Source organism: Micropterus dolomieu, linkage group LG17, assembly GCF_021292245.1.
Source record: "Micropterus dolomieu isolate WLL.071019.BEF.003 ecotype Adirondacks linkage group LG17, ASM2129224v1, whole genome shotgun sequence".
Classification (NCBI taxonomy): Eukaryota; Metazoa; Chordata; class Actinopteri; order Centrarchiformes; family Centrarchidae; genus Micropterus; species Micropterus dolomieu.
In genome coordinates, this window is record NC_060166.1 from 24,913,776 (window position 1) to 24,928,549 (window position 14,774).

Here is a 14,774-nt window from a genome sequence, read left to right on the forward strand (position 1 = left end):
GACAGCATTGTAAGTGGGGGATAAGTGGTGGCGTAGACCCCCTCCTCTGTTCAATGACAGCTTCTCGACCCGGGTGTAGATGGCTTCCTTGACACCTCTTTCAAACCATCCATCTTCTCTGTCTAAAATGTGCACCTGGTGGTCCTCAAACGAGTGTCCTCTGTCCTTCAGATGTAAGTAGACTGCAGAGTCTTGACCTGAGGAGTTGGCCCTTCTGTGTTGAGCCATGCGTTTGTGTGAATGGCCCAGCCAGAGCCCTGACTTAAACCCAATTGAGCATCTCTGGAGAGACCTGAAAATGGCTGTCCACCAACGTTTACCATCCAACCTTACAGAACTGGAGAGGATCTGCAAGGAGGAATGGCAGAGGATACCCAAATCCAGATGTGAAAAACTTGTTGCATCTTTCCCAAAACGACTCATGGCTGTATTAGATCAAAAGGGTGCTTCTACTAAATACTGAGCAAAGGGTCTGAATACTTATGACCATGTGATATTTCAGTTTTTCTTTTTTAACAAATTTGCAAAAATTTCTACATTTCTGTTTTTTTCTGTCAAGATGGGGTGCTGAGTGTACATTACTGAGAAATAAAATGAACTTTTTTGATTTTTGGAAAATGGCTGCAATGAAACAAAGAGTGAAAAATTTAAAGGGGTCTGAATACTTTCCGTACCCACTGTATAAACAACAATGGACAAAAACATATAATATCTACATACAGGTCAAAACTGTTTCTGTAAATTGCAAACAAGTAGATAGTAGTCTGCATAATAGATATAGACTGGATAATGTAAGAACTTACTTTATACAGGCGGTGGGTATGTACATATTATACACATGTAGGTGCAGTACATCCAGCCTGCTGAGACGTGTTTACATTTGAAAGTGAAATATATGTAAAGTGGTTGCTGATTTCAGGTCCAAAGAACACCGTTAGCTTCTAAGAAGATTATAACGGTTTACCAAGAAAATGTACAAATTATTAAGAGGAAATAGTTTGTTATTGTCAAAGATTTATCAATGTTTTACTAGACCGTGGTATAATCTTTTTCTGTTAACTCTGATCTAGAGTATCAACAGTTATCCAAACCGCAAAAATCACATTTTTCAGACAGGAGGACCTCTGATCTGGCAATGATCACTTTTAACTCCCTAACATTAAAAGAACTGGGAATCCCCGAGCTGCTTCCTTGAAGAAACTTCAGTACAGAGGGTATAAAACTCCAAACACTTTAATCACATGCTTTCATTTAATCATTTGTCTGCTGCTAATCATTACTTGGATCAATTACAGATGCTTAGCAGCTGAGAAAAGATTTTGCAAAACAAGATCACAGTGCGCCAGCTCTGACTAAAAGCGGATGTAGAGCGTTTTAAAAGGAAACACTCAGATTAGATGCTGACCTCCTAGAGCAGCTCGTCCTCTCCCACTACCACCTGTCGATGGCCTGACCAGGTCATTATTTTAGCCTTTAACCCCACCATAAGCCACAGAGTCAATCCTCTCAAAGAGGATTAGTAGTGAAGGTGTGCTGCACAAGAGCCACTGACTTAGGGGTAAACATCACGCAGCTACTTGAAAAGTCTCATTTGGCCAAACAACATGTATGTAATGGTTTCAGTCTTAGGAATGAACACTGCTGTGCATCTTGTCATTGACAAAATATGAGGATCTTTAGTGAGGTTATAACAGTAATAATAACAACACACTTTATATATAGCACATTTAAAATGTTATTTTATAATAACAGCTATTATCGTTGCCATAACCACTGCCGAAGCATACATCGTTAAATATAGGAGTGTATTAGTAATATTAAATTAGGTCAAAGCAAGGATAAAATGAAGCAATTTATTTAATATTTTTTAAATAATATATGAAATTATTCTTGAAAAGAATCCTGTTTACAGCTTCAGAACTAAACACATGTTAAAAGGTGTTTTATTTGAAATGTCACCAAAATGATCTTGGGATTATCTCACGCTGAGTGATGGCAGCGTCTGATTTACATGGACAGCGGAAAAATGTCATAACAGTTCGGTCAGGTACGAACTGAATCTCTGATTTTCTCTAGATTATATTTGTTACTGTGGAAAAGGAGAATTAAAACACATAATGTCCGAAAGAAATGTAAGGCAAGGCAAGGCAAGTTTATTTGTATAGCACATTTCACCAACAAGGCAAATCAAAGTGCTTTACATAAAACATAATAGCATTATAGGGAAATAAAAAAAAAGGGTGAAATAGAAAATAAATAACAGTGCAGTGTGAGATATTAATCTACAAACTTAAATTTGATTTAATTAAAGGCAGTGGTATAAAGAAAAGTCTTTAGTCTTGATTTAAAAGAAATTTAGGACAAGACGTACATTTATTAGTAAATTGTTTTGGGGATAGTGGCTGTTATTTTCTGTCGTTTAAATATAGGTGCACCTGTCTGTTGTTTTTGTTTTCAGAGCAGCAGTGCTTAGAGAGCAGTGGGGTTGTCACATGTTTGTCACTCAGCTCTTCATCAGTCAAGGTAGAAAGCAGCCAGAAGTTACTATTTTTTTGTGTTTTCATACTTTAATTAAGCTTTTAAGTCCTGTTTGTCTACATTAATCTGATCAACAACATTACAGGGAATACAGAGAAGTAAAATTCAGGTGTTTGTTTGTTTGTGTGTGAGAGAGAAAGCAGTTTTCAGTTAACCGTCGGACAGCTTGAAATAATAATATTAGAGAGAAAAATACACAAAGAGGCTGAATGGTTCCTTCATTCAGTCAAGACTTATTGTGTGCGTGTGTGTGTGTGTGTGTGTGTGTGTGTGTGTGTGTTTGAACCAGCTGCCACCCCCACTTCAATATGTGTGGTCCTTTAGGCTGGTCAGTACTGCTGATGGGTCTCTCTCTCTCTTTCACACACACACACACACACACACACACACACACACAGGGTCTCTTGTATTGTGTCAGTGGCAACAATAAAAGGGCGTGGCTCCTTTAAGGGCAGTCAATGGTGGCTGTTAAATAGATCAGTGAAACACACACACACGCATGCACGCCCCCCTCTGAAGGAAGCTGTGGTCAAACCAGCCAAAGACACACAGGATATGTCAGTATTTGAGTTTGCCTTCAAAATAAAAGCCTTCATAGTCACTTTTAAGGTGCCTCATGTTTTAGGAAATACTGTTATTTTAACGTTGTGCAACAAAAAGTTTTTTTCCCCCGGTTGCTTAATCTGGCTGAACGACATGTTGGCAGGTTCTCTTAAAAATATCAACTTTTCAGGAACCAAGAGGTGTTTTTTCTGCACCACAATGTATTTTCAGTTCTCTTTATCCACCTGAGCTTGAATTAGTTTCAAAAGCTCAGGAACTGCGGCCTTTTTTCTGAACTGTATTTGTCAATCATGTCATCCCCTGAAATAAAAGTGTAAAAATCTCCTATATTAGAGTTTCCACAAGCAGCATATAAGAGAGCATGGCCAGACGAATCAGTTAAGAGGCTTGAGGCAAATATGTGCTATTTAGCCTTCAGGGACCCTTCGCCTTCACCCCGCACTTAATGGTAGGTGAGTACTTAGTGCTTAGCCTACATGGCAGCTTCAGAGCCCCTGAAATCAACCAGTACCCGACTCTGAAGTAACACTTAGCCTGGTTCCACACCTCTGAATTGTTTCCATTTTGTTCAGTAATTTAAGCAGAATGAAACAGAAACTAAATGAAATGACAATTCAGTCAAATGGAAACCAGGTTAGCACTGGTTAAGGTTTCTGTGTGTCAGTTTGTGGGAATTGGATTAAACACAACTTTACAAAGTGCAAAATATAAGCTAAAGTACTAAAGGTCTTTAAACCTTTTTTTCTGATTATCATTTCTGATGATCTAAATGAATGTATGAATGACACATTCTATTATTGAGGCATGCATATTACTATGCCTATAAGACACCATAAATTCATACAGTCAAGACCAGAGTGCAGCGTGTAAATTTTCAACAACAACAGCAGAGAAAATCCTAAAATAGAAATACAGCTGAAGCATATTTCACAGTCCAGTCTTCAGACCATCATTGAGTACAACATAATTCACAACATCACTAACAAAAACATTTGTATTACTGAAGAAATCTGAATAATTTCTAATTAAATCATCTAGCTTGCCTTCTTTCCCATTGCCAATAATGACTTGCTTTGGTTGACACTGGTGCAAAATCCCAAACAGTTTTGTAACTAATAGATGTTTATTTGATAATAATAAAGGTTTACAAGACTAAAAACTCCCACTGATTGCATAATTGTGATAATTTCGATGTCATTTGGTCGTCTAATTGTGTGGAAAATGCACATGTAAAATTTGTCTACAGGGAAGTCTAACATTCAACAAATTTAGAGTATATCTTTTCCAGTAATACATGGCTAAACAAAATAATATTTTATAAATAAATAAGCTTAAAATAATTGTATAGGTAACTGCAATGAAATTACCAAAACCCATTGACAAGCAATGAACATGGGACTTTTGGACGCCCTGTGTGTTTGGAGTGCAGCTAGAAATTCAGATGTCCCCCAAGAACTATGAACACTCATATGCTTCTCATTTGAATAGCAACGTGGGGCTTTATTGTGAAAGTATTAGCCGGAAGTAGCATTTCACTCTGTATCTGTCTGACTTGTCAGTGGTCTGTGGACAGCAGATCCAAAGGCGCAGCAGCACAGTGCGTCGAGCGGAGAGATGGAGAGAGAGCTGGCCGGCCCTGACCGCTTATAAACCGGAGAGGAGAACATCACATGAAGAGGGAATAACCATGTTTGACGCTGAATAAACAACAACAACACAGCAAAACCCGGATTGCCTCAGAGACACCAGCGTCATGGAACCAGTCCTGTATTGAGGTGAGTGCCGCCGCCGCCGCCGCCGCCGTGCGCTGCTGCGGTTTTATTTCTTACTTGGCGCGTCTGGACCATCCTGATGTTTATGATTAGACATTTTGCAGAGCCCTTTTTATGTGCTGCTGGTGTCAAGAGAAAGATGAGAGCATCAGGAACAAACCTCCAGGTGCTGAAGATGATGAGGAGGAGGAGGAGGAGGAGGACGAAGAGGAGAGGCTGGCGTGTTTTTGGTGTTCAGCCCCGATCCATCCCCACAGTCTGTGATGAATCCTGAATTACAATCGGCTTTTTGATGGTGTTAGCGGCTCGTTTTTAGGCGTTTAGAGCCTCTGTATGAGACTTCCCGGACTGGTGGGGAGTCGCGGTGTAAAGGGGGCTTTCCCAATAATCCATTTAATAGCATCGAGAGAGTAAAGTCTGGCCAGTCACAGGACGGCTCAGGGGCCTGATGTGATGTTATCTGATGTGATCTGAGGTGATGTGAAGGCCCACTCAAGATGATCCAAAAACAGTGTGCCGACTCGTGACTTCTCACGCAGGCTCCCATTCATGTCCTGCTGTCTGGACCTGGAGATGTCAGCCATTCAGCAGAATTCTGCTGCCGATTCCCATTCATGAAGTCCATTACGCAGCCTGCACAACACTGTTGGCTTTAAATAGGCTCTCTGGGCCTGCAGCCTGTTTTAGGCCCGCTATTGACTTTCTCTCGTGTATCATTTTATAGGCTACAGTCAGTTAATATGAAGCCTAATAAGCCTGATTTTAACAGGACACTGCTTTTATATAGGACTTTGCATCATTGCAATATCCTGATGATAGAGGCTTTACTGCTCTCTCGCACTGTGTTGTGATTTTATAGTAATTTATTCAAAGACAATGGCTTATTATTTCCAGAATCCCTTTAAATATTATAAAAGTTGTGCTTTCCACAGCTGACCCGAGCTCATACAGTAGCCTATGCCAAGTCCTTCCAAGCTAGCTACTCTGCAGGGGGTGGACAGAACAACAGATATTCCTTACAGTATAATGCAATCCAATACCACCACAAAATGTGTAATATATATCTTTGCAATATATATATTTACATCATAGTGATATTCTGATATTTAATACAGCTGTTTTGTTGTAATATTTATGCAGAATCCCTCTAAAGTCAAATTTAAAAAAAGATTCTTTCTCTAAAACCTAAGATAAGCCAAGCTATGCTACACCACTCAGGCCAGACTGTAGCCTATATTCTGTGGGGTTTGGGGGTGGACAAAATAACAAGAACACTTTGTAATGGCATGCAATCCAATGAATCATCAGCACAAAAAGGCTTCTTCCATGGTTCAATCAACACCTGTCTGTCAGTGTGTCAACAAATACCGAATAGAATAAACTTTTTTTAAACAGTTTTATCACAAGCCACCTAGGCCAAAATGGAATACTTCGCTTGTGCACACATACATACTGTCATGCGTAAGTATGTATGTATGCGCGAGGTAAGTATGCACATATATACATACTTAACCTCACACATACATACATAATCACCTCGCGCATACATACATACTTATGCAATGGCAGTATGTGCAAGCGTTTAAGAATGTGCAGGCATGCATGTATGTATGTGCAAGCGAAGTATTCAATTCTCATACAGTTTGAGGCAAGCGAGTTTGCAAACTCAAATACAAACAAATACTAACAAGAACATTGTAAAAGTACAAAATATGATAATGTAAGAAAACAGTTGAAATACACAAGTGTTAATGGCAATGACCAATCCATAGCTGGCCAACAAAATCCTTCACCACAAAGTGCAAAATGTCATAAGTAAAAATAATATACATGGTGTAATTATCAGATAGTTTTTTTTTACATCAGCTTCAGCTCTTCGACACCCAATTAAAAACCTGTCTATTCCAGTTACTGGCACACTCGATGCTCACAGAGGTTGTGCAGTATTTATCCTCTGCGAGAAGCTTGTGGTCATCTGTGAAATTAGTTAGACCTGGTGGGTGAGAGACAGGAAATGGAAGTCAGTAGCAGAATGTGCTTCTCCCACGCACTCCGTCCTTTATCACTGGCTGCCATATGGATGCCTGAGCTCACTCAATATTTACATTGTCACTGCTTGCCAGAGAAACCACAAGAGAGCGAGAGAGAACACACTAATTAATGTGTTCAATATCTGTGTGATAATTTCAATTGGTGAAGAACCCACAGGCAGACTGGCAAGCAGTGGTCAGTTTGTTTGTGTCCAGTTACAGTTTTGTGATGTGGTGCTCAATTAAAACATTTGAGGTACTTGTACTTTACTTTAGTCTTTTCTTTTCTTTTCCACATTAAACTTCTACTCCACTACATTTCAGAGGGTAATATTATACTTGTTATTGTCTGACAGCTTCAGTTACTTGTTACTTTACAAAATAAGACTTTTACATACAAAACATATGCAAAGCTTATAAAATATAATGTTGTGTTATATGTCAGACTACCCAACTGTGTATACAAGTACATTTACATTTACATTTACTCATTTGGCAGACGCTTTTATCCAAAGCGACTTACATTTGAGGAACAACATACAAGCATCAACAGAGCATCAACTACAGATCTACAACTGACAATACATACTCGTAAGAGCAGCAATAAATACTAGTAAGAGCTCACAGTACTTATCACATCAATGGGGTAGATACCTAGGGAAGGAAGTAAGAGTTAACAAAAAGTGCTATCAAAACAAAAAGTGCAATCAATACAAGATCATTGTAGGGGATAGAAGGAGAAGAGCACAGGAAGTGCATGTTAGAGGTTAGGAGTTAGAGGTGTTATAAGAGGAAGTGTTCTCGGAAGAGATGAGTTTTCAAGAGCTTCTTGAAGTTAGAGAGGGACACCCCTGCTCTGATGGCGTGTGGTAGCTTGTTCCACCATCGTGGTGTCACAGTAGAGAATAGCCGGGACTGGGATTGCTTTGTGTAAAGGGATGGCAGAGCCAGGCGGCGTTCGTTGGAGGAGCTTAGCGGCCGAGAAGGAACGTAAGTTTGTATTATGGAGTTTAGGTAGATGGGTGCAGACCCAGCAGTCACTCTGTATGCAAGCATTAGTGACTTGAATTTGATTCTGGAGGCCACGGGGAGCCAGTGGAGGTCACTGAGTAATGGAGTGACATGAGTCCTTTTGGGCTGATCAAAAACCAGACGCGCTGCTGCGTTCTTAACCATTTGTAATGGTTTCACTGCACAAGCTGGAAGACCTGCTAGGAGGGCATTGCAATAGTCGATGCGAGAGATAACCATGGCCTGTACCAGAAGCTGGGTGGCGTATTGAGTGAGGTAGGGCCTGATTTTCCTTATGTTGTATAGAGCAAAGCGGCATGACCGAGAGACAGCAGCAACATGGTCTGAAAAGGACAGCTGGTCATCAATCATGACACCCAAGTTTCTCACCACCTTGGTTGGAGTGATGGTTGTGGAGTTAATTTGTAGTTTGATGTTATGGTGGATAGATTGCTTGGCTGGAATGACCAAGAGTTCAGTCGTAGAGAGGTTTAGTTGAAGGTGGCAAGCCTTCATCCATGCAGATATATCCGATAGACAGTCCGTGATCCGCGCCGGGACAGTGGGATCGCCTGGCGGGAAGGATATGTAAAGTTGCATGTCATCTGCGTAGCAGTGGTAAGAGAAGCCGTGCTAGTGAATGATTGGCCCTCGAGATGCCCATTGCTGAGAGAGCGGATAGTAGGATCCTGTGGTTGACTGTGTCAAAGGCAGCTGATAGGTCAATCAGGATAAGAACCGAGGATTGGGCTGCAGCTTTAGCTGACCTTAGGGCTTCTGTTACAGACAGAAGAGCCGTTTCAGTAGAGTGGGCACTCTTAAAACCAGACTGATATGGATCTAGGAAGTCATTCCCTGAGAGGAATTCTGAGACCTGTTTGAATACTGCCCGTTCAATAGTTTTGGATAAAAAAAGGTAGAAGAGACACTGGTCAATAGTTCTCAACTTGAGTTGGGTCAAGTGAGGGCTTTTTGAGCAAGGGTGTAACCCGAGCCCTTTTGAAAGTGGTTGGGAAGGTTCCTGAAGCCAGAGAAGTATTTATCACATGAGTGATTGACGGGACCACAGTAGGAGATATGGCTTGGAGGAGATTCGTAGGAATCGGGTACAGTGGGCATGTAGTTGGACGGCTACGGGTCAAGAGTTCTGATACTTCGCTCTCTGTGAGAGGAGTAAACGAGGAGAGTGAACAACCACTGACCTGGGAGGGCAGAGGAAAAGATGTAGTAGGACTGCTACAATGGTTGAGTTTGAGTGTTTCAGAGAATTGGCTAGTTATAGCCTCTACTTTGCCTGTGAAGAAGGCAGCAAAGGTATCAGCAGACAAGTTTGTGGGTGGTGGAGGTGGAGGAGGATTTAGTAGCGCTTTAAAAATGGAAAATAATTTCCTTGAGTCAGTGGCACTGCTTATTCTGTCATTATTGAACGCAGTTTTGGCAGCACTGATGCTTGTTGAGAAGGAGGATAGGAGCAATTGGTAGCCCTTAAGGTCGGCGGGGTCTTTGGTTTTTCGCCATTTTCTTTCAGCTGCTCTGTACAGCTGAAACATTTATTTGATAGATAGAAATTTAACTATTTCTATTTCTATACTATTTTGAGTGTCAGTAAGTCAGTTTTCATTTCAATTCCAGCTTCACAAATGTGAAGATTTGCTGCTTTCCTTAAAACTATTTTTAATAAATGTTTTTAATACTTTTGAGGTTTGGACTGTTTATTGGGCAAAACAAGCACTGTGAAGGTCACTTTGGGCTCACCAGTGTATTTACAGTTGGTATTAATACATTTACTTAAGTAAAGGATCTGAATACTTCATCCTTCACTACTCAGGAATGCCCGCTCTCCATCTTCTCATTGTGTCTGGTTTCTTATCACCGGTTGCATCTCTCTGCGTCTACACACACACTCACACAGATAGCTTCATGCAGTGCGGTGTATCAGTGTCTGGATCAGGACTGTGGACCTTTCATAATGTCTGTCTGTGTGCACATCACAGTGAAGGTGGACACTCTTCTCTCTGTTGGCCCCTGTAATGTGTTGATACAAACTCTCCAGACAACATTCAGTTGCATCAGGGAGGGACGATAACCTCGTTATCAGGGGTCAGGTCAAAGGTCACTGATCTGCTGCTCTGAAGTGGACAGATCTAAAAGTAGGTAGAGAAAGGGGTCTATTACTGCTGACTTCTGCTCTTCCTCCTACTTCGTCTGATCCCCCTTCCTTTATCCTACCTCTCTATCTACGATTTCTCCCGGGATTTTTATCTTGTGTCCCCATCTCCTCTGCTTTTCATTTCATTTCCACCATCCTTTCTCTTTGTTCAGTGTTAAAGCTGGTTTACATTCTTTCTTCCTTGCTGTCTTCTCTCTCTCTCTCACACACAAACACACACACACACACACACACACACACACACACACACACACACACACACACACACACCTGGATGTCAACTGTAATAATTTGTGTTTTGAATTCTGTAGGTAAATCAGTTTTACTGTTGGGTTATTTACCCCTGTTAAAATGGTTATTTTGACCAAGTTTTGAACGCAAGCTCAGGTTTTACCATAAAACTGTCCCAAATCACAATAATCATTTGTTGTACAAACGATGTGCATATGAAATTGAATACTGCAAAGGATACGTATTTATCAGAAACTAATAGTGACATGTATGTTGAAAAATAGCTACAGTAGAGTATAACAGTTCATAGCCACATCATATATATAGTTTGTGTAAATAACAACTGGGTCAAAACAAGTCTTTGTCTTAGGTGGTTTTCTCAATGGTAAATCCAAAAGTACTTTGCCTCTCATTCACACACACTCTCACACTCTCGCCCCTTGGCAGCGAGCTGCTAAAGTGCTGGGTACGTTATTGCTCTATTGACCCAATTGACATTTCATCTGCTGATTATTTTCTTGATTAATCAATTATTTGTTCTATAAAATGTCAAAGAATTGTGACTGATGTCCATCGCAGTATCCTACATCCCAAAGTGACGTCTCCAAAGCTATTCAGCTTGCTATCATACAAGGCAAAGAAAAGCAAAACATTTTCACAACTGAGAAGCTGGACGGGCAAAGTGTTTGGCATTAATTGATTTAAAGTTGAAACAATTACTTCACTAGTTGATTAGCCGATTGACAGAAAATCAAACAGCAACAATTTTGATGATTGATTCATCATTTCAGTTATTTGATCAGGCAAAAATGCCCAACATTCACTGGTTCTATCCTCTTCAATGTGACGTTTACCTGCTTTCTCAGTTTACCGCTGCTTTTATATTCTTTTAAGTGAGTTTTTGGACTGTTTGCTCTCAAAGAGTAAACGATAAAAATAACCATCAGAACAGTCAATAATTAACATAATCATTAGTTGCAGCCCTAAATAAACTTTAAATATTATTGCAGATAGGGCTACAACTATAGTCTGTTTAAAACAATGGACGTAGTCTCTGTAAAGTTACCCATTTCTGAAGAGCGATTGTGAAGCTCAGTGTGGGTGTCTCTGGCAGTCACCATCTCAGCAGTGGCAGACTCATCTAACTCCAGGCTAATCAAAAAATGGGTAAAGAGGTGGAGCATCGGTGAAGCTAAGGTGGGCCATATAAAGCCTGGTTGCTGCTGCTAGCCACCTGTGATGGCATCGACCCATTACTCAAAGCGGCCTGCCCTTAATTATGCATTACTTTAAGCGGTAATATAATTTAAATAGGTGGGTTAGATAAAAATCAGTCAGTTATTCTGCTGTAAAAGTGGACATTATGACATGAGGCTCTACAAGGATTGGCTGGCTTTTGGAGCCAGCCTCAAGTGGCCATTTGAGGAACTGCAGTTTTTGTCACTTTGGCTTTGGCTTCATTTCAAAGAGGCAACCAGAGGTTGCCACTTGGCTGCAATTAACAATTAATTTAGAATCATATTAAATAGAGGAAAGCAGCACATCCTGACCAGTGAGGTGCTGGAACCAGAAGATTTTTGGCATTTTTACTACCTATTTTAAATGACTTAAATTATTAATTGATATTATTTTTCAGACTATTGACTAATTGATTGCTTCAGCTCGTACCAACATGCTTTACATTAATACCTAGACGTGCATGAACAGCATGTAAAAATCATTGGCAATATGTATGGACCCAGAAATACAATATCATTGTTGTGCTGTTGTTCTCCATCTAACTTGTATGACAAACATAACATATTTGATGTCCTTAAATGTCCACAGTCTTATATAAGAACACATGATTAGTAGATTCACATCGCATTGATGTTGTGTATGTACAGCACTGTACTGTACTGAGTGTGCTGCTAGCTGTGTGCTGTGGAGTGGAGCATGCTAATCTTAGAAAACATGGCTGGGCCCAAACTCCCTGGGGTTGGGATCACAACATCACCAATCATCTTCATCAGCCAGTCACTGAGGGTGTGCTGCTGGCATGAAATGGCTTTGTTTGGATATAGGAGTCTGTTAAACTCCATATACAGTGTTTATCTCTGTAAGTACATGGAGGTATGTGTACACACAACTTTAAAAAAACAAATCCTTGTACATCCGTTGTGCTTGGCTACAGCATCATTTCCTCAGTAGCTCTGTATTACAAAGCACAACACCACAGTATTAATCAAGCATATGTAATTCTTGGCTCTGCGCAGTTCAGTCCTTTGAGGGCTCTACACGTACACAAAGTGAACGTGTCTTGTGCGATGTGTTTTGCAGGCTGCAGTTGATAGCTTCTCCCTGCACAGTAATGTGTCTTTCCTCTCCTCACCAGTCAGTTTACTGTTACAGACAGAACTCCCAACCATCTGACAGAGATATTAGCCCATGTCCCCTGGGTAAAGAAGCAGCAGGAGGAGGAGGACGAGGGGGCACAGTAGTGGTAGATATTTACAGCAGATAGGGAAGAGATACAGGAAGGAGAAAGGTTTCTGAGGCCTGAAGGATGGAGGTGAACATTTTTAGATTTCCCTCGACTCCACTCAGCCTCAGAAAGAAAGAAAAAAGAAAGGAAAAAAAGAATGAGGGGAGTCATGGGGTTGTGAGACTCTACTTAGTGCCTCTGCTCCCCCTCGTCCTGCAGTGTGTCTCCCTTTCTTTATGCTGCCCTTGTCTCCTCCACCTCCACACACTCACTGATTGTTTTAGCAGCTGGCCTATGGAGCAAAACATGCCCCCCTCCAGTGGGGGAAGAAGTACTCAGATTCTTCACTAACGTAAAAGTACCAATACAACAATGTAAAAATACTCCATCATGTCAAAAAGTCCATCATTCAAAATCATACTTAAGTAAAAATACAGAAGTATTAAAAGCAAAATGTACTTAAAGTAGCTATAATCGATATTTTTATTATTGACTATGTGAAAACAGTGGGACAAGTGAAAAGTGAAGTGAAATATGAAAAGTGTCTCTCGTAATGATGAGCCTATACAGAGAAACATTTCCTGAATCTGCATCTTCCCTCGGGTTTAAAGAGCTTTATAACGAGTTTCAGATCATTGTATACTGTTTTGATGCACTCTCAATGCCCATAGCGTCTTTTTTGGCCGAAGCAGGCAGCTGTTGTTAGTTAAAAAGCTCTAAAACCCTACTGTTCACTACCTGCCCAGCACAGCAGACACAGACACAGTTCACAACTATCTGATGAACATAGTTGAGAATTTAGCAGCTAAAGAGCCAGGTGTTTCACTCAGGAGTTGGTCGAGACCAAAAACAGAGCTAAAGGAGAGCTAATATTGGACTTAATTCATCAGGTGGACAGAAACACGGTAACTGCTGGATGTGTAATAAGCAACTGTTTCCCTAACAATTTCATTATTTTAACCTGAAAAGTAACACCAGGCTGAAAGCAGCCCTCTGCTACTCTCTCTGGTTGAAAGTTTCAAGTATTTTACTTCTGACCACACCCAGTATCACTGATAGATGCCCAGTGGTTCCCAACCTGGGGGTCAGGCTCCCTCCAAATGGTCACAAGATAAATCGGAAGGGTCATTTTTGTGTTTGTGAAATATTGAATAATGTTACTACATTGGGCCTGTAACAATCTACATGAACAAATTGTAAGATGTTCAGAGGGGAGGAGTTGAGGAGTTGTCTCTTTGGCGTAGCTGCTAACAACTCATAGACATCTGAAACGTGAAAGGACCTCAACCAAACCCTGCTTTATTATCATTAAAGTGTATGTCTAACTATTTTAAAAGGTTATCACATGTTTTTTTATGTACATATCTGTCAAATAAATGTCTTGGATTAAAAAGCTCAAATATTTCCATCCATCCATCCATCCTGGAGCCAATCCCGGCAGCTGGAATCAGGCGAAAGGCAGGGTACACCATGGACAGGTTGCCAATCCATCGCAGGCACACACATGGACAAACAACCAGTCACACTCACACCTAAGGACAATTTATAGCCACCAATCAACCTAGTCCGCATGTCTTTGGATGGTGGGAGGAAGCTGGAGTACCGGGAGAGAACCCACGCAAACACGGGGAGAACATGCAAACTCCACACAGAAAGGCCGGGACGACCGGGGTTCGAATCCAGGACATTCTTGCTGTGATCCCAAATATTTCCCATTAACATTTAATTTAGTAGAAGTATATCGTAGCAAAAAACGTAAATACCTTAAACTTCTACTTAAGTACAGTAGAGTAGTTACTTCCCACCACCATAATTTCTTCATTATCTCCCTGTGTGCTTTGCAGTATGTAGTCTGCTTCAGTATGTAGTCTGCTTCAGTCTGCTGAGCCTCAGAAAATCCTGTCCACTTCCTCCAGCATCTCATGGCTTGAGTTTCATGCTGACTAGATGAATGAATGTATGTGTATGTGTATGTGTATGTGTATGTGTGTGTG